Source organism: Protopterus annectens, chromosome 4.part1 (assembly GCF_019279795.1).
Source record: "Protopterus annectens isolate FY-2018-M chromosome 4.part1, PAN1.0, whole genome shotgun sequence".
NCBI lineage: Eukaryota > Metazoa > Chordata > Ceratodontiformes > Protopteridae > Protopterus > Protopterus annectens.
This window is the reverse complement of record NC_056734.1, coordinates 413,813,659-413,834,437: the sequence shown is the minus strand read 5'-3', so window position 1 is coordinate 413,834,437 and position 20,779 is coordinate 413,813,659.

The following is a 20,779-nucleotide window of genomic DNA, read 5'->3' as shown; positions in this document are numbered from 1 at the left end:
ACCTTTCACTTCAAAATGTATTCCAATAACTAAAGGAACCAAACAAGGTTGCCCATTATCCCCTATTTTATTTGCTGTAACACATACATTAAAGGCATAAATATTTATAATCACTATAATTCTAAAATAGCTCTCTTTGCTGATGATATCTTACTTAGTTTACCCAATTCTGATACAGATTTAAATGAACTAAATTCTATAATAAATTACTTTCAAAACATATCTGGTCTTTGCTTTAATAAACAAAAATCCAAATACATCACATTAATAATAAGTTTAAAAATCAATGTAATAAACATAATATCATTGGAGAACAAACTAGTTCTCTGAATTATTTGGGTATAGTTTTATGCAGCTCAATAAATAAATGAAACAAGTGAAATTAACTACGAAAATATTATTTCTTTAATTAATACTCACATAAATGGAATAATTCATTCCTTTCCTTTGAAGACAGACTTCAGCTGCTAGAAATTACACTAATTTTTATTTTATTTATTTTACATTTGTTAACCAGGATAGTCTGACTGGACACAGGTCCATTTTCAGCGGAAGCCTGGGGAGAAAAGCTCCACATGTGGATAGTTACATAAGAGTTAAACAGTAGCAGTTTTATACAGTCACATATAGATACGAGTACAGAATTATAGGATTATATGCATACTTGGAATACATACATACTTAAACTTAACATTGTAGTTTTCTTGTTCGAACTTAGACATTTTTAGTGGTACAAGGCTGAAAAAGTTAGCATGTCATTCAGTAGTACAACACATATAATAATGAGACTAAGTCTGAAACATTGATTATTTTACAGATAGCCAGGTAGTGAAGAGAGTGGTAAGCTGGTTAGTCAGGGTTGGCACAGGGGCACAGCCAGTGACTTTTTAGGAATTTTTTGAGAGATGTTTTAAATTGGTTAATAGTCTGGTTTGCTGTAAGTTCAGCAGGGAACCGATTCCAGATTGTTCCAACAGAGTTGCAAAACAGTGAGTCACCTGCTGAGTTTTTAGATTTAACAGTTTGTGCCAGTATTTTGTCAGAAGACCGGAGAGTTTTTAGGTTGCTGTAAGGGGTAATTATATTTTTGAGTATGGGTGTGCTTTCGGGCTGATGGAGGACTTTGTGGGCTATTATTAATTGATTATACTGGATTTGACAGGGAAACTCTAGCCAGCCTAGAGATCGTAGGTTAATACAGTGATGGGTTCTATATGCTGAGCCTGTGGCAAATCTGGCTATGGTGTTGCCAAATATTTTATATATAGCTTTACCACTAAATGTTTCTCCTGGGTATAAATATATTAAAGTTATAAATACATTATTAATAAAAATGTTATGATATCCTAATAAGAACAGATTTGCACATTTACATCATATCAGGACTTGAGACCAAGGGGGTATAAAGTTCCCAGACATAGATACATATACCAGAGCTTTGGTATTTAAAGATGTTATAAATTGGATTGCCCCAAAATATAAATTTAATTGGAAATCCTTAATCCTTGACATCTTAATATTTTACTAAATGAAAATAACGTGCTAGCAAAAACTTCTCTAAGTAGTCACTCTAATAAATTCTGGTACTTTCTTTGTCATATTATTCAGTACAATATAGCAAAATCCACAAAGCTAAATACTTTAAATCACATCATTACTGATTTTAAGAAATTTGTAACTCTAATGTAAATGTTAAAATCTGGTTAGATTTATTAATACCTTTTAAAATTACAAAGAATTTTCTAGACAAACTACACACTAACATGTTAGATACAGTGGATATAAAAAGAGTACACACCCATGTTAAAATGCCAGGCTTTTGTGATATAAAAAAGAGACCACAATAAATCATTTCAAAACTTTTCTCACCTTTAATGAGACTTATAACCTGTACAATTCAATTCAAAAACAAACAAATCTGTTAGAGGAAAAAATATAAAAAATAAAAAATGTACAATAAGCTGGTTGTATAAGTGTGCATACCCTTAAACTAATACCTTTTGATTTAATTACAGCATTCAGTCTTCTTAGGTAGGAGTCTATCAGCATAGCACATCTTGACTGTGCAATATTTGCCCACTCTTCCTTGCAAAAGTGCTCTAAATCTGTCAGATTGCGAGGGCATCTCTTGTGCTCAGCCCTCTTCAGGTAACTTCACGGATTTTCTATTGGATTTAGGTCTGGGCTCTGGCTGGGCCATTCCAAAGCTTTAATTTTCTTCTGGTGAGGCCATTCTTTTGTTGATTTGGATGTATGCTTGGGGTCATTGTTGTGTTGAAAGGTGAAATTCCTCTTCAACTTTTTAGCAGATGCCTGAAGGTTTTGGGCCAAAAGTGACTGTTATTTGGAATTGTTCATAATTCCCTCCCCCATGACTAAAGCCCTAGTTCCAGCTGAAGAAAAGCAACCCCAAAGCATGATACTGCCACCACCATACTTCACCATGGGGATGGTGTTCTTTTGGTGATGTGAAATGTGCTGTTTTTGCGCCAAACGTATCTTTTGAAATTGTGGCCAAAAAGTTCAACCTTGGTCTCATCAGAACAGAACACATTTTCCCACAAGCTTTTGGGAGATTTGATGTATTGTTTTGCAAAATTTAGCTGGGTCTGGATGTTTTTCTGTGTAAGAAAAGGCTTCCGTCTTGCAACCCTACCTCATAACCCAGACATATGGAGAATACAGGAGATTGTTGTCACATGTAGTACACAACCAATACTTGCCAGAAATTCCTACAGCTCCTTCAGTGTTGCTGTAGGTCTCTTGGCAGCCTCTCTGACCAGCTTTCATCTTATAGGTTCATAGGTTGGTACTAGGCTATTGGCCCTAGGGCCTATACAAGCCTAGCCATAACAATTCCCTGGCTATTTCTTCCCACACTATTTACTTCCCTGGATCCCTGTCTAACAGGGTGACTGATGTGATCCCCGGGGTGAATTTCCTTTCGCCAATCCAATCGTCAACATTCCTTTTGAAGAGGGCCAAAGGGGTGCTCTGCTTGACATGTATGGGCAGTCTATTCCAGAGTCTGGGGAGTCTCTGGGTCAGGAACCTATCCCTTCAGCATGTTTTGTTTATTGTGATGACAAGGTTTAGATCCCTGGAGCATGTGGCTTTGAGGAATTGGGATTTCTTTAAGTGTAGCATGTCCAGCAGCTCTGGGTTTGACATGGCTTTGTATGTTAAGCAGAGATCGCCTCTGAGTAGACGATATGCGACAGAGTATAGCTGGAGTTTTTTAAGGTGGTCAGCATAGGGCATCTGCTTTAGGCATGTGATTCTTTTAGTGAGGTATTTCTGCAGCCTTTCCAGTTTTTGCAGATGTCTTGAGAGGTACATACCAAATGGGGCATTGTATTCTATAATGGGTCTAATGAGGGATGAGTACAGTGGGACAATGACCTCCTTTTTTCTGGATGAAAAGCCCTTAGTGATGAGGTGTGCCACATAGAAGGATTTCCTGACTGTTGTGGTGATGTGGTTATTGAAGGTGAGACCACTGTCCACCTGTGTCCCTAAGTCTCTTATCACACTTTCGGTGTTTAGTGTACTCCCACCTATGTGGTAATTCATGGGTACATGTTTTTTCCCAAAGGGGATAACTATACATTTCTTGGCATTGAGCTTGAATCCATGGCTCTGGCACCAAGCATCTGTTTCTGTAAGGCCCTTTTGTAGAGTATCCACATCATTTGTGGATTCAATAACGGCTCTCAATTTGCAGTCATCTGTGAACTTTGTTAGCCAGAGTCCCTTAGTGTTGGCCTGTACTTCAGAGAAGTAGATGCCAAACAAGAGCGGTCCCAGGGCTGAACCCTGAGATACTCCACTTGTCACTTGTCTGGAGATGGATTTGTAGTCAGCTACTTTTACAGTGTGTGTTCTGTCGGTAAGCCAGTTGGCAACCCATTGAGTGATGCAGGGATTAATGCCCAGCTTAGTAAGTTTATCTATGATTCCACAGTGGGGGATGGTGTCAGAGGCCTTGTTGAGGTCCAGATAGGCTGTGTGGACTACCTTACCCTCATCCACGGCTCTGGAGACTGATTCAAAGAAGTCAATCAGGTTCAGAAGACAAGATCGGCCCTTCACGAATCCAAACTGGGTGGGGTCCAGTGTTGAAGGTTGCCAATGCCTTTGTTTATAAGTTCCATGATAATACATTCCATGGCCTTGCAGATCAGGCTGGTCAGACTGATGGGGTGGTAGTTCCCGGGATCCAAGGTGGATCCCCCCTTGTGGAGTGGGATAACTGTAGCTGTGCGCCACTCAGTGGGCACAAAGCCTGAGGTGAGGCTATGATTAAACATGACACTTAGGTGAGGTGCCAGTTCATTTTGTAGTTCATGTAGTACACAGCCCAGGATGTCATCTGGTCCCATGGATGCTGTAGTGTTAGCTTTGGAGAGTGCGTTTTTACTTGTGTGGCCATTATTACCGGAATTTGGCAATATTCCGGTATTGAGATGGGCCGTTTAGGGGGTGAGGGGGGGTGAAGTTGGCAGTGAATCGATCTGCGAAGATATTGGCAATATCCTTGGGATCAATATATTTAATGCCATTCTGTTGTAGCTCAGAGCAAATCTGAGCATTGCCATTTAGATTTCTTGACATAGTTATAGAATGCCTTGTGGTTGTCTTTGGAATCTTTGGCAATTTTATTTTCGTAACTAGTTTTGGAGGATTTTATGAGGGATCTCAGCTTCTTACTGAGGCTGGTAAGGGAGTTTTTTGCATCCTGGGATTTTTCTCTTTTCTGCAACAGTTTCTTCCTTTTGTTGTAAAGTTTGTTTATGGCAGGGGACCACCTGATTGCCTTCCTTTTTTTGGAGGACAGCATCTTGTTTCTATTTGGGATGGCACGATTCATGCATGAGTGGATGTGCTGGTACAGTGCCTTAGTGTAGGACTCAGCATTCGAACTTTCAGTTCTCATTTTCATGGGTGTCATGAAGTTTGTCACTTCTGACTTGAGCAGCATGAAGCTGGCATTGGAGAAGTTTTTTTGTGGAGGTTTCCTTACTGGGGGCTGGGATGTGGATGTTAAGGGTGATTAGCTTATGGTCTGACCTGACCAACGAGGGGGTGACCATAAGTGTGGAGCATTGATTTCCAATGTTGGTATTGACCAGGTCTAGGATATTGGAGCCCCTGGTGGGACTATTGATTAGTTGATCCAGGGTGTTGGAATTTATGAATTCCAAGAACCATTGGGCAAAGGTGCTGGTACACGAGTAGTTTTCCCAGTTAATGGCAGGGTAGTTGAAATCACCCAGTATTAGGGTGTTTGGTTGTTTCTTAATATTTTTCAGTATGTTTAGAAAGGTGTAGTGAGAATCTTGGGGCATGGTGGGGGATCTGTGGCAAGCTACAATTTGGATTGCAGTCTTACCTAGTGTTAGTTGTACCTGGAGAATTTCAGACGCATTGTGTTGGGCAACTAGCCTGGTGGTGTGAATATCCTTGGTGAATATGGACACTCCTCCACCTTTAGTGTTTTGATCCTGGTTTGGTGGCCGAAAAGTGTGGTAAGAGTTGTAGCCTTGTATTGCATGGGTGCTCTCTGGAGCCTTGAACCAGGTCTCAGTTACTGCACAGATATCGATGTTCTCCATTTTTAGGAGTGCCTCAAGAGAGTGCATTTTGAGGGTTAGACTTCTGGCATTGAGTAGCATTACCTTCAGATTTTGCATGCTTGTATCTGTTACGGTGGTGGTTTTGTTCTTTGAACTTTGCCTAAAAAAGGCACTATAGGGGTGGCAAGAGCCTTAGCCAGTAACCTGAATCCCAGGGGTGACAGGTGCAGACAAACTCTGGCAAAGAATCATGGTCTATCGATCATGTCATCCCAGGCAGACAAATACTGGATCCCCTTTGAATGACACCAGAAGCTTAGCCAATTGTTTAAATCAATCATTTTGTCCTTATATTGTGGTATCTGGGTGAAGGCAGGATGCTACGCAGGGCTAGGGTCATACCTACCTGGGCCACATGATCCGAGAGCTCTTCCATGTCTCTTTTCATGTAGTCCAGGGAGGTACATCTCAAGTCATTCACTCCAACATGGACAATGACAGAGTCATATTTATACTTGTTGTGGAGTGACTTGAGTGCATGCGTTATGTGGCGGATCATGGCACGCGACAGGCAGCTGACTGTAATTTTCTACTTGTTCAGCCTGGTGAGTGGGACATCAGTGTGCCTGACTATAGAGTCACTAAAGTGTTAGGTAAGTTGTCTTGCCTTATCTTTTTATCAATTTTGGAGGGATGTCCAGTTCTTTGCAACGTCACTGTTGTCCCATATTTTCTCCACTTTTTGATGACCATCTTCACTGTGTTCCATGCTATATCTGAAGCTGTGGAAATTTTTTTTACCCTTCTCCTGACTGATACCTTTCAAAAATGAGATCCCTTTGATGCTTTGTAAGGTCTCTGCGAACCATGGCTTTTGCTGTAGCAGACAACTGAGTAGATGTCAGGAAAATCCTACTAGGATAGATTAACTTTATTTGGGGTTAATCAGAATCTGTTTAATTGATGGCAGGTGTATACCCATGCAGAATGAATGCTGTAATTAAAATCAAAAGGTGTTTCAACAAAGTATTAATTTAAGGGTGTGCACACTTATGCAAGCAGCTTATTGTATGTTTTTTTTTTTTATTTTTCCCCTAACAGATTTGTTTGTTTTTCAATTGAATTGTACAAGTTACAGGTCACATTAAAGGTGGGAAAAGTTTTTAAATGATTTACTGTGGTCTCATATTTTTATATCACAAAAACCTGGCATTTTAACAGGGGTGTGTACACTTTTTATAGCCACTGTATACAGGAAACTAAGAATTTTATTTGCTGGAAACATTGTCTGTAAGACTTGAACTCACTGGATATCCAACAACTTATTAAGGAATATAATCTATCATCACAAGATTGGCTATTATTACAGAACATACTAACTTACTCACAAGACCTTTATATTGTGATGATCGTGCCCTGGCCCAGCAATCAAGGAGCCTCAATTCTCACCATTAACACCAGGGAGGTCATCTCCTAGAAGAGAGGAAAGGATAACTAATACACACAGTAAAGTACAATTTCCCTTCTGTGTTAGCCTGTACTTCAGAGAAGTAGATACCAAACAGGAGAGGACCTAGGACTGAACCCTGTAGTACTCCACTTGTCACTGGTCTGAAGTTAGATTTAGAGTCTGCTACTTTCACAGTGTGGGTTCAGTCAGTGAGCCAGTTGGCAACCCATCTTGTGACATAGGGATTTATACCTAGTTTAGTGAGTTTGTCTATAATTCCTGAGTGGGGGATGGTGTCGAAAGCCTTGGTGAGATCTAGATAGGCTGTGTGTTCCACCTTACCCTCATCTACATCTTTGGTGACCACTTCAAAGAAGTCTATCAGGTTTAGGAGACATGATCTGCCTTTTACAAACCCGAACTGGGTAGGGTCTAGAGTTTGGAGATTACCATTGTCATTGTTTATAAGTTCCATGATGATACACTCCATAGCCTTGCAGACCAGGCTCATCAGGCTAATGGGGCAGTAGTCCCCAGGGTCCGTAGTGGCTCCCCCTTTGTGGAGTGGGATAACTGTTGCTGTGCACCATTCAGTGGGCACAAAGCCTAAGGTGAGGCTATGATTGTGTGGATCCATCACACCACCTAAGTACCATGTTCAGTTTACCTGATTTTTAATGCCTCAAGCTATTGAACTGCTGTGTGTGTATATATATATATATATATATATATATATATATATATATATATATATATATATATATATGTGCTTGATGTTAGATTGACATGCTGCTAATTGAATAAATACATGATATGCTGCTTAATGTCATATGCTGCTAACTGAATAAATACATGAAACCTGAAAGAATAATGCTTCAAAGGCAAGCCTTGCACATTGATGCTGGTATAACTGAACTTCAGTTAACCCTTGAAGTTGTTTGTCAGCTTAAAAGATGTTTACCAAAAAGTGGGGGATTTCAAAGAGGAACTATATCACAAGTTTGTGGGCTAACTGCCTTCTGAAAGGAGGAAGTAATGCATAAAACTAGACATTACGGGACTTGTTGACAACTTAGGAAATGATTTGTAATGTTCTAAATATTTTATCAGCTCATGATCAAACTGGTGATCTGAATGTCATCAGCCAACAGTTTATGATTAAACTGTTGGCCTAGGTGTCATCAGCTGAACTTATTGACCCTATGGCATATCCAAACCTATAAAAGGCTCAGAGGCTGGCAATAGATTGGAACTCATCATCATCCGGATCTGATTGAAGCAAGAGCCTGAACTGAGCATACAGCCATTTCTTGCCAGTGTCGGCCCTGTCTTGACTGAAAAGATAGCAGTACTGAATAGGTTCTGAGTCCCCCTATCAGTGGCAAAGATGATTTTCTTTTTGCATATGCTTGTAAGTACATGATTTAACAGTTTTTATAATTGTTAATGTGATGGGCTATAGGTTAGATTTTACATGTTGACTAGTCAATTGTTTATTTTGTCATAACTTTAATTGTTAAAAGTTAAAAATAAACTTGCTAAAGTTTGAGCCTTGGTCTCTTGTGTCATCTCTAATACTGTATTAACCTCAGAATTTTCCGATCAGACCAGAACAGGTGGGGTGCCAGTTCGTTCTGTAGTTCATGTAGAACCCAGCCTGGGATGTTGTCAGGTCCCATGGATGCTGTATTCTTGGCTTTGAAGAGTGTGTTTTTTTTTGTCTGTGCAGCCGTGATTACAGGTACTTTGCATTCTTCCGGTATAGAGATGGCCCCTTTGGGGGATGAGAGAGGGGTAAAGTTAGCACTGAACCTATCTGCCAGGATGTTGGCAATATCAGTTGGTTCTGTATATTTAGTGCCATTGTGCTGTAACTCAGAGCAGATCTGAGTGTTGCCATTGAGATTCTTGACACAGCTATAGTATGCTTTGTGGTTGTCTTTAGAATCCGTGACGATTTTGTTTTTGTAACTAGCTTTGGAGGATTTTATGAGGGATATCAGCTTCTTACTGAGGCTGACCACGGAATTCCTTCAATCATGGGATTTTACACTTTTTTGGAACAGTTTCTTTCTTCTGTTGTAGAGTTTGTTTATAGCAGGGGACCACCAGATTGGCTTCTTTTTTTTTGGAGGATAGCATCTTGTTTCAGTTAGGGATTGCATGATCCATGCACTCGTGTAAGTGCTTATAAAGTGCAATTGTATAGGATTCAGCAGTCGTATGCCTATTGTCCATCAGCATGGGTGTTGTGAAGTTTGTCACTTCTGTCTTAAGAAGAGTGAAGTTGGCTTTGGAGAAATTTTTTACTGTGGTTTCCCTACTGGGGGGTGGGGCTGGGATGTGGATGTCTAGGATGATTGGCTTTTGGTCGGATCTGACCAATGAGGAATTGACCTCTGGTGTGGAACACCGGTTGCCCATGTTAGTAATGGCCAGGTCTAGGATATTGCTGCCCCTGGTGGGGGTGTGGATAAGTAGATCCAACACTTTGGAATTTATGAATTCCAGAAAACGTTGAGCACAAGAGTTGGTACATGAGTAGTTTTCCCAGTTAATGGTGGGGTAGTTGAAATCGCCCATTATTAGGGTGTTTGGTTGTACCCTAATATTTTCCAGTGTATCAAGAAATGAGGAGTGGGAATCCTGGGGCATGGTGGGGGATCTGTAGAAAGCTACAATTTGGATTGCGGTCTTGCCCAGAGTTAGTTGCACTTGGATAATCTCGGATGCATTATGCTGAGCAACTAGCCTGGAGGTGTGGATATCCTTAATGAATATGGACACGCCTCCGCCTTTAGTGTTTTGGTCCAGGTTAGGTGGCTGAAAGGTGTGGTATGAATTATAGCCTGGTAATGCAGGGGTACTCTCTGGAGCCTTGAACCAGATCTCTGTCACTGCACAGATGTTGATGTTCTCCATTTTAAGGAGTGCCTCGAGTGAGTGCATTTTGAGGTTTCGACTTCTAGCACTGAGTAGCATTACCCTCAGATTTTGCTTGCTTGTACCTGTTATGGTGGTGAATTTATCATTTGAATCTTGCCTAAAAAAGGCACTATAGGGGTGGCAAGAGCCTTAGCCGGTATCCAGAATCCCAAGGGCAACAGGTGCAGGCCATCTCTGGCAAAGCATCGTGGTTTGTTGATCATGTCATCCCAGGCAGACAGATACTGGATGCTCTTAGAATGACACCAGAAGCTTAGCCAATTGTTGAAGTCAATCAATATGTCCGTGTACTGTGGTATCATTCTGGGTGATGGCAGGATGCTACTCAGGGCTAGGGTCATACCTGCCTGGGCTACAAGATCAGAAAGCTCCTCCATGTCTCTTTATTCATGTAGTCCAGGGAGGTACTTTTCAGGTCATTCACACCAACATGGACAATGACAGAGTCATATTTGTACTTGCTGTGGAGTGACCTGAGTGCATTTGTTATGTGGTGGATCCTGGCACCTGACAGGCAGCTGACAGTGACTTTCTCCTTGTTTAGCCTGGTGAGTCGAACATCAGTGTGCCTGACTGTAGAGTCACCTATGACTAGAGTGTTAGGTACGTTGTTATGCCTTATGGGCTGTGGTTGAGTGGCACACTGAGTTTGTGGGCTATGTGTCATTTGGGTTGTTTTGGGGGGTGGCGGTTGCTTGCATTTCTGCTTTGGAGGTCCCTGTTGCTTGGGTAGATTTTTTTTGAGAGCCTCCATGAATTTAGGTGTGTGTTTTGTGTTTCTGTGTGTGTGTTTTGGTGGTGTAGGTTTTGAGGGACTATATGATGAGTGTGGTGTGGTGCAAGTGTTTACCTTCTCCTCTTGACTGTCTAGTCCAGTCTTGGGTGAAGAGAGCTTTGCTTCCAGTTTGGTTATATAAGTGCATCTCTCACAGGTTGTAGTGCTGGGTGGTCTGAGGAGAGGGTTGTCTCTGTACATGAGGTAATTGTTGCATTGCTCCAAGATGCCCAGATTCATCAGGTAGACAGGAGAAAACACCGGGAGCTGACCCTTAGACATGCCTGGATAGGTGCTTATTTATTAAGTACTAAAAATTGTTTTTCTCTAGACAAGTGTGGAAAGTTGAGTGCTGTAGTAATTTGTAGCTTATTTAGTGCTTACAATGAGTTCTGAACAAGTGCTGAGCTCAAAGAAACAGATTTGAGTGCTGAAACTAGAAAACTGGCTAGTTCTAAGAAACAAAATTAAGCTAGAAGGCTTCCCTCCAACACAGAAAGACTTGGGGGCTCAGAAGCTTACAAACAGTCCTGGATACAGAAAATCTGTATCTGGACTAGACAGCTTATAGGAAAGGCAGGAAACAAGCGTAGAAAAAAGTTTTTTTTTTTTTTTTTAGTTGCCTCTGAGAGACTAAGAATTAGCAATGTGGAGAATTGATGGGGTATGGGGATGAGGTTTCTCTGTACCCAGAAACTACAGCTGTAATTTTTGACTTGAGATATATGTCATATGTTGAAGGTGTGCATTAGTAACTCACTGTCAAGTCTTGTCACTACTATGTTCTAAATCTTGGCATGCATATTGTACCTCAGAGCCTCATTACAACAATATGGTCAGCATATATTCTGAAACTAACAGATCCAAGGTAGAGAAGCAGCAAATGCAAAGCACATTTGAAATAAACAAACTTCAAATTTTGAAAAAACAGCCTCGGAATCACCCATAAGTGTATGACCACCTCTAGTTCCGTATAAAATGTTTATTCCACCATAACAAATAAAACCACATGAGTATTCACTCTAAAAGGTTAAGCGCTTTTACCTACAGCATAGTAGGCTTCATCAGAACATGTTAATAACATTGAATTCAATTTTTATTTTAAAATTGGCGCCAAAAGCTTTTGCATTTTTTAAAGCAATACCTACATGAATATCGGGACCAGCTATCCGGTCAAATCTGCCGTATCCATGCAAAAACATTACATACAAATAATAATACCTGACAACTAAATTATTTAACTACTACATCCATATAATGATTTTTCTAAGTGTATATTGAACCCTATCTAACTAAAAAAGCACTTTACTTATATCGAGACTCTTTATATAAATGTAAGTATTAAGAAACTATAACATTAATAAAATCATTACCAGTGCTTCCATATTATGTAAAAAGTATGATCTATTATAATATAATATATAAAATATGTAAAAAGTAAATATTAAAATATTTAATAATTAATAAAACATAATTGATACTGAACCAAATTCTATTACCAACTAACTTTGTAATATATACTCTTAAAATATTATTTAATCTCCAGAATGGGCTTACATGGAATGTGGTCGTTGAGACGTGGTGGGGTTGCTGCATCGAAGTACAATTGCCACCAAACTTCTTTAAAACTCAATAGGGTTTTATGGTCACCAACCCTAGGATCAGTTTTGATGGTATCCAAAATGGCAAATTTAAATTAGTGTGTATCACCCTTCTTCTCAATATGCCTATATAAGGCGTTGGTGGTATCTTTCCTTCTAATATTGTACAAATGGTCATAAATACATTTTCTAAAACATCTCTCTGTCTTACCTATATAATAACTTGCACATGCACTACACTTATATATATATATATATATATATATATATAAGCATTTTTGTATTACAATTTCCTTGCTTAAATTTGACTAATGTCTTAAGTCCATTATTAATAATTATTTTATCTTTATTCAATATATACTTACATTGATTGCATGTGCCACATTTAGTAGTATGTGTTTTAGATCCCTTCATTATGGCTGTTGCTCCTACAGGATGTTGTTCCAAATAACTCCTGATATTCCGTCCCATTTTGTAAACTAAACTTGGTTTTGTGCCCATAATATCTAATAATGTGGGATCTCCAGATATCAAATACCAATACTTATACAATATATTGGTCACATCATTTGCTACTAAACTATACTGTAATATAAAAGATCTCTGATGTTGACCTATGGCAATGTCCTTAGTAGCATGTCCAAAATTTTGAATCTGTTTGTTCAATACACTAGCTCCTAACAGAGGTTTGTATTTGATTCCCCATTCCTGTATAACATATTGTTCTACATTTTGCATCATTTCCTGTGGATAACCTCTTTCTTGAAATAATTCAGTTATAAATTTGATTTCATCCACCATGTTGTTAAAATCAGACATCATACATGCAGCCCGAATGCATTGTCCTTTAAATATGTTATATTTAACTTTGTCTGGATGACAACTACCGTATTCCAAATAATCATTGGAAAACGTACTTTTCCGATATATTTTTGATTTCAACCTTCCTTCCTGATGATACATATAAGTATCAAGATATGCTAAGCCATCATAACTGTGTGAATATGTAAATTTAAGAAATTCACTACTGTTGTTAAGGAATTGTATAAAAGCTTGAAATTTTTTCCATACTATCATCCCATAATATATATATGTCATCAAAGAACCTTAAATAGTGCTTGATACTCTTGAAAAATACACTAGAGAATAAATAGGATTTCTCCCAATCTAGCATGACCAGGTTGGCAAATATGGGAGCACAAGCTGCTCCCATAGCTACCCTCCTGGTCTGCCTGAAATGCTCCCCCTCAAAAATAGATGAAATTATTGTCAAGCACAATGGACATGCATTTGGAAATTAAGCATACTTCATCCCAGCTGAAGTTGGTGTGTTTGGTGATGCTGTTACTAAAAGCTTCTAACCCTGCAAGTTTAGGGATGATGAAAAAAGGTCAATAACATCTATGGTGACAAACATAAATCCTTCCTTCCATGCATCGACGGGATAGGTGCTCAAAAACTCCCATGGGTCTTTCACCATATGAGGTATCATGTTGTAAATATGTTATAACCACGTATCAATTAATTTTCCTATAGGAAATGTTTTTTATTTGCTAACAGATACGATAGGTCAAAAAGGGGGGTCATGTATATCTTTATGCACTTTGGGTATGCCCACTAATGTGGCTAGTCTAGGATGTTTTACTTTCAAATAATTATAGATTTCACTGGTAATACGACCATCAATGTGAAATTCTTCTATATATATGAGTCTATTCTATGATAGGCAATATTAATCTCATTGATGGAAATAGGTTCATAATTACCTGAAAAATAGAGAATGTCATACATTTTTTTAATATATTCTATACCGTCATATATAACTACCCCTCCCCCTTTATCTGGCTTCATCACCCTGATGTTTGTATCCATTTGTAACTCTCTTAATGTCTTCCCTTCTTCCTCCATCAAATTATTTATGAATGTAGTTTTTTTAAACTTATTATACATCTGATATATCTGTCTTGTCACTATTTTCTCATATGTATCTACTACGGGGTTACTAGGGGGGATATCGGTACTATTTTTCTTTATCGCTACATCAGTATTTCTATTGTTATTAGTATATATCCTTGGTTTATCTTTAAACAATATAGCTAAATTAATCTTTCTAACATATTTTTTAACCTCACATAAACAATCAACTAGGTCAAAAATGTGGATTTGGTGTATATTTCATACCCTTAGCCAATAAACTGCAATGTGTATGATGTATTTGTACACTTGAATAATTATAAATATTAAAATTGTTATATGTATGTATTTTATCCCTAACCACAATATTATTACCTTGCACATTATTATTGTGTGCACTATTGGCTACCACTATTTGTTTTTCCACCATTGTTTCTGTTTGGTTCTTGTATTTGAATGATACTGCTGCTGAACTCTGTTTCAGTATGGTTGTCCTTGTAATTTCTCGTCCCTCTGAAAATGTGATTCATTATTATAATAATGTGTATTGTCCTGGAGATTCCCTTCTATCTGTTCCTTATTGTCTGTCTTATTACTATACTTTTCCTTTTTCACTGTACCAAGTATAAGCTAAACCCTTTTTATATTGTTCTGCATCCCTTGAAATTTTTTGTGCTTTCTATCACAAATATTCTGTATCCATTTTTCAGCTATATGAAATTTAGTAAATAATCTTTCCCATTCTGAAAATAACAAATCATTACTTATTTTAGTGTTTAAATTTTCAGTATCCTGTACTAATTTACAAAGTTTCTCATCATTGTGTTTAATTAGCAATCTCATAAAATTAAAACCACACTTGTTGAAAAATTGATTAAATTCAATAATACCATTATCAGTCAATGTTAAGCCCATAGGTTGTTTAAAAAATCTCAGCCCCATTGGGACTATTTTCATAGTAATACACTTGTGCAAATATGCATTATCAGCTTTTAATCCATTTATACTTTTTAGTTTTTTACCCAACAAATATATCATGTCTTTTAAACTTCCAACATTGAAGATATATTGTCTTGATTTTGTATCATATTATCAAAATTGCAATTAGTAGTTATAAATTTGTTAAATTGTATATCTTTACTTGTTGTACCAACTCTTTCTGTAATCTCAGCAGAATGAGTATTGGAAAAAACAGTACCTTTGTTATGTTGCGTTGTGCTACCAGTAAATGTAGAATAAGTTTTTAATGTTAGCACTTTCTTCGGCTTGGCGCCAGTTTGTTTGGCCTTTTCATCAATATCATAAATGGAAAAATCAAAAGTGAAATTGGAAATATTGATTTTGCTACTATTCAATGGCTCGGTAATATCCAAAGCATTGACTGTATCCTTTGGACTATGCCTAATTCCTGAAGCTTGTCCGTTAGGAATGAAAAACTGTCATTATCAGTATCCTGCTTCCCATGATACAAAGAAATGTCCCTTCTGTCTGTATTATTAATACTGCTGACCAGCATATTCTGCTCCGGTTGTTGAACATCTTGAGCAGTTTTGACATTCCTAGTTGAACCGATGTTAGGATTATTAGTATTCTTACTCTTCGGTTCATTAGCTTTTGGCGCCAATTTTAAAATAAAAATTGAATTCAATGTTATTAATGTGTTCTGATGAAGCCTACTATGCTGTGGATGAAAGCGCTTAACCTTTTAGAGTGAATACTCATGTGGTTTTATTTGTTCTGGTGGAATAAACATTTTATACAGAACTAGAGGTGGTTGTACACTTATTGGTGATTCCGAGGCCGTTGTTTTATCAGTTGCTCCAGTTTAAACTTCAAATTTTAATAAATTAGTTAAAGCACTTTTGTTCCTTATAGAATCCGCGGTGGTACAGCGGTAGCATTGTTGCCTCACAGCAAGAGGTTCTCCCATTCGATTCTCAGCTAGAGTGCAGGGAGTGCCTTCTGTGTGGAGTCTGCATGTCCTCCCCACGGTCGAGTGGCATTCCGAAAGACATGCATAAATGGGCATGCCTTCATTGAAGGTTGGGCATCGAGCTGGCAACTCGGCACCGTAAAAATCTACTGCCAGTCATTAGCGGACCGGAGTTCTGCTGTGGCGACCCCTAACCGGGAAAAGCCGAAAGACAAACAACAACTTTCGTTCCTTATAGATTCATGGAACTTCATCAGAACTAATATTTTTCACAAGCAAACCATTTAAAAACCTTTTACAACTATCATATGATCAATAAATTAAAAAATCTCCCAGGATAGCCCCTATTAAGGAACAAATATACTGCAAATTCATATTCCCTCAAAAATAGCTCATCATCTGACACCATTCTCGCCACACGGACTAATTGTCCCTTGACAACTGCCTTCTTTTGGTGTACTGGATGCCAGCTATCAAACTGTAACTATGAATTTGAAAAAGTTGCTTTTCTATGAACATTTGAACAGTACTCCTACTTAACAAAATCTTTAGTCAATTCAACATCCAAATACCCTATTTTCTCATTGTTAAAAGCATATGTAAAATTTAAAAAATCAACTGTATTATTAATATATCCAACAAATTCTTTCAACTTATCCAATATGCCCACCCGTAAAATAAATATATCATCCAAAAATTTTGTATAAACCCACAGGATTGTTTGCATGTGCTATCAAAGCTAAACTTTTTTTTCCCAGAAGGACATTACTATATTTGCAAAATTGGGGGCACACACCATCCCCATACACACATAGCTCATACAATAACCAAGGTCAACAAAAATTAGGTACTCTTTACAGATGTAAAAACGTCCTAACCAGCAACAAAGTTACCCTAGCTCATACCCATCTTCTCTCTACCTTAATGTATGCTTCTCCTATCCTAATTAATCTAAACAAGAGTGATTTAAACAATTAGTATACTACAACAAAATAGCAAAATGTGCCACAAACCTCTCCTACCGCACCCACCACTGTCAACCTCTAAAACAGCTTTCCTGGCTGGAACTCCCTAACACCTTAGCTCTAAACCAACTTCTTCTAGCTCAACAAGTACTGTACCAACCTGACAAAACTACAGCTTTACAAGACCTGATCACCCTCTACTCCAATAACCGAAAACTTAGATCTACTAACAAGGCACTAATCGCAATCTCCAAAAGCCATTACAGCTCTGGTGACTCCCTGTATTCTAGCAACATTGCCAAGACTTGGAACTCCCTACCACTACAAATCAGGGTACAACCTAACAAAACTTTCTTCAAAAAACAGCCTATTTCCCACCAAAACAATTGCTGGACATGCAACTGCCTAGCACCTGGCTGACATACTCTAACACCTTTCCCATACCCACTATCCAACCTCTTCTTTAAAACTCCCACAGGTGCATTATATTTATTAACACACGTTACTTACCAACTCACTGCCACCTACTCCTCACTGTCCCATCTATACCCACTAACTCTTCCCTAGACTAAGTTGAAAAGCTTTCCCTTAAAATATCAATGAACCTCATATGAACTTGTCTATTTCTGCTCCTTTGACAAACTGGCTAGTATTTTTAGTTTTTCCTTTCTTCTTTTATCTTCATTACATCTTCATGATTATCTCTACTAAATATACTGTATGAACAAAAATTATATGTTACTACCAGCTATATTTTTAATTGTATGTCTAAACCACTCTGCGTATGTAAATATCTTATGCAATTATATGTTATTATCTGCTATATTTTATAACTATATATGTAAACCACAATGCTCATGTAAACATCTTATATATAGTATGTTAGCAATTGCTTCTGGAGCTTTTCTAACCGGGCCTCCTCTGAAAACAGACAGCTTTGTCCAGTTGGACCTCCCCAGTAAACAAATGTAAAATAAATAAATAAATGTGACTTACCTTGCTTGTTGTAACAATTGTGAGGCATTTTATGTTGAGGTGACCACTAGAAGAATAAAGGAATGTATGCATGAACATTTAGCAGACATAAAGAAAGCTAAAATGATGAATGCTTTATATAGACATGTTTCTGAATGTGAGACCCATTCTTTTGAATTTATGGTTATAGAACAAGTTTATAAGGACCTTAGAGGGGTAATTGTTGGAGAACATTTATTTAAATGAGAGGTCAAGTGGCAACTGAAATTGGATGTCACGAGCCCCCCAGGAATTAATGATAATGTGTCTATCAGTTCTGTTTTAAGACTAAAACATTTCATTGGGTAATAGAATTAATTTTATTTTTATATTTATGGTTAATAATGTTTTGATTCTAAGGTTGACTTTGTGGTCTATGTTTAAATGTATATGAATATATGTGATTTTAATAGGAAATTAACTGTGGGATCTTATTGGTTGGTTGTTAATCATGTGATAGTTGTAAAAGGTTTTTAAATTGTTTGTGAAAAATGTTAGTTCTGATGAAGTTCCATGAAGCTATAAGGAACAAAAGTGCTTATCTAATTTATTAAAATTTGAAGTTTATTTATTTCAAGTGTGCTTTGCATTTGCTGCTTCTCTAACTTAGATCTGATTGTTTTTCTTAGTTTGTGGTGTTCCTGTTTTATTTATATATTCTGAAACTGCCAGCATGGTATTTTAAAAATGTATGTCCTCTTTTTCTACTAAAAATGTGCATCCCTTTTTGTTCACTTTAACCTAACTATGTTTAGAGTAAGGTATTTCTGCTACATAATAAGCCTGCTCATCTGAAAATCAAAACATCCTTTATTAATCCACAATCATATACTTAGAAGCTGTGTATCCATATTTAAAACATTACCCTGCTTTGCTCTTTTCAGAAAACTATGCATCATCATAATCTCCTCATATGTGTTTTTTCTAAATCTAAAACTGAAGGTCCAAGCCATATATGTAATAACCCAAACCTTATTTAAATTTCAGATGTTTTTTGGTCTGCATTTCATGACTGATGGACTCAGGAAAGGGGAACCCATACTCTTCTTTCTTATGGATCTGACCGCTCAATAAAACTGGAATGCAGTCTTTGGGGAGTTGGCCATTTTCCAATGTGATTTGCGTTTTTATGAATATGTCTTCAGTCATGGGACTGATTTTTTTAGGAAGTTCAGGATCTTACAAATGAAAGATTTTCGAAAATATAGACAGCTATACATAATTTTGAGAACAGTGTAAAACTACATAGGAATAGACCACCAAGTGAGACATTAAAATGTGTGTCAGGCCATTGGTGTCTATAGAATGGCTTTGAGTGTCAGTCTAGGTGTTGAAGGGTTTAGCCACAGAATGGAAAGTAAGTGTCTCACAGCTAGTTCATCTTCCTATGATGACTGTGTGGAATCAAACTACTGGCCATATAGGCAGATAATCTGTGTTGTAGGGTGGAGTACATGTAGAAATATGCATATCCAATCTGTGCTGAACCTGCAGCTTGTCTGTAGCCCAGGCTGTGATATAAACAATACATTAAGCAAAATCAAGTCCTCCCAAAGTATAATGACCATGAATCCTGTCCACTAAGTCCTTGCCCTATAGTATAAATGAATGTGATATATTGAGCAACTAGCAAAAAGCCTTGGGATAAGAGGCTAGTGAAATGTCAGTTAAAATTAAAAAAACAAAACAAATTGTGGGCTATATTGTGAATAATTTTATGTGCAAGATGATACTACTGGGAACCAGATGTTAAACCTTTTTGCTCTGCACATTGTAAATACACTGAGAAACAGAATGATACAAGATGGCCTAAACATAGATTGGCCTCTTTCCAACACAATACTACCTAGCACATCACCAATAAATCTATAGAATGTTTCCCATATAATAACTGAACCCACAAGAATAGACACAAAGACTGGTAAACAAAGCATTCTTGATTGGATATTAGAGCTAGACATATCAAAAATCATATCTTTCTGCACACCATTTGATGCTCTTAGTGAGTATTACCCTATCTTTTTAATATGGGGAGATCAAAAAATTACTAACTTAGCAATGGGTCTGCTAAAAACAATTTAAACAAAGTCATCTTCAATAACTTACTGCAGTAATGTAACTGGTACCCCCCTCAATTTCCTTACTCTAGAAGATGCAGAAACCTACTTTAACAACATTTTATTTCTGTCCAAAATTATTTAGCTCCAGCTTGCAGAAAAAAAACTAAACACTCAAAAATTCCATGAATATCATCTATCATTAAAGGGTTAATGAAACAAAGAGAGAGAATGCTTGGAAATAATGGAAAATAGTACTAACACCACATTCCACCCAATATATAACACTCTAATAAACAAAGAGAACAAGTCATAGTAAAAAGTAAACAATCCTACTTCCAGATGATAATGCAGCAGTAAAATTAACCCAAAGAAATACTGGGAAGTTATTAATAAATTCTTAAAGCCTGGAAAGAGAAGTACATTTAGCCCATTTCCAGAACAATCAGACATAAACATCACCAACATCTTTAATACACACTTCATAAACACAGAAACTCCATCCTAAAATACCAACATTTTATAACCCTACAGATTATTACCAAACC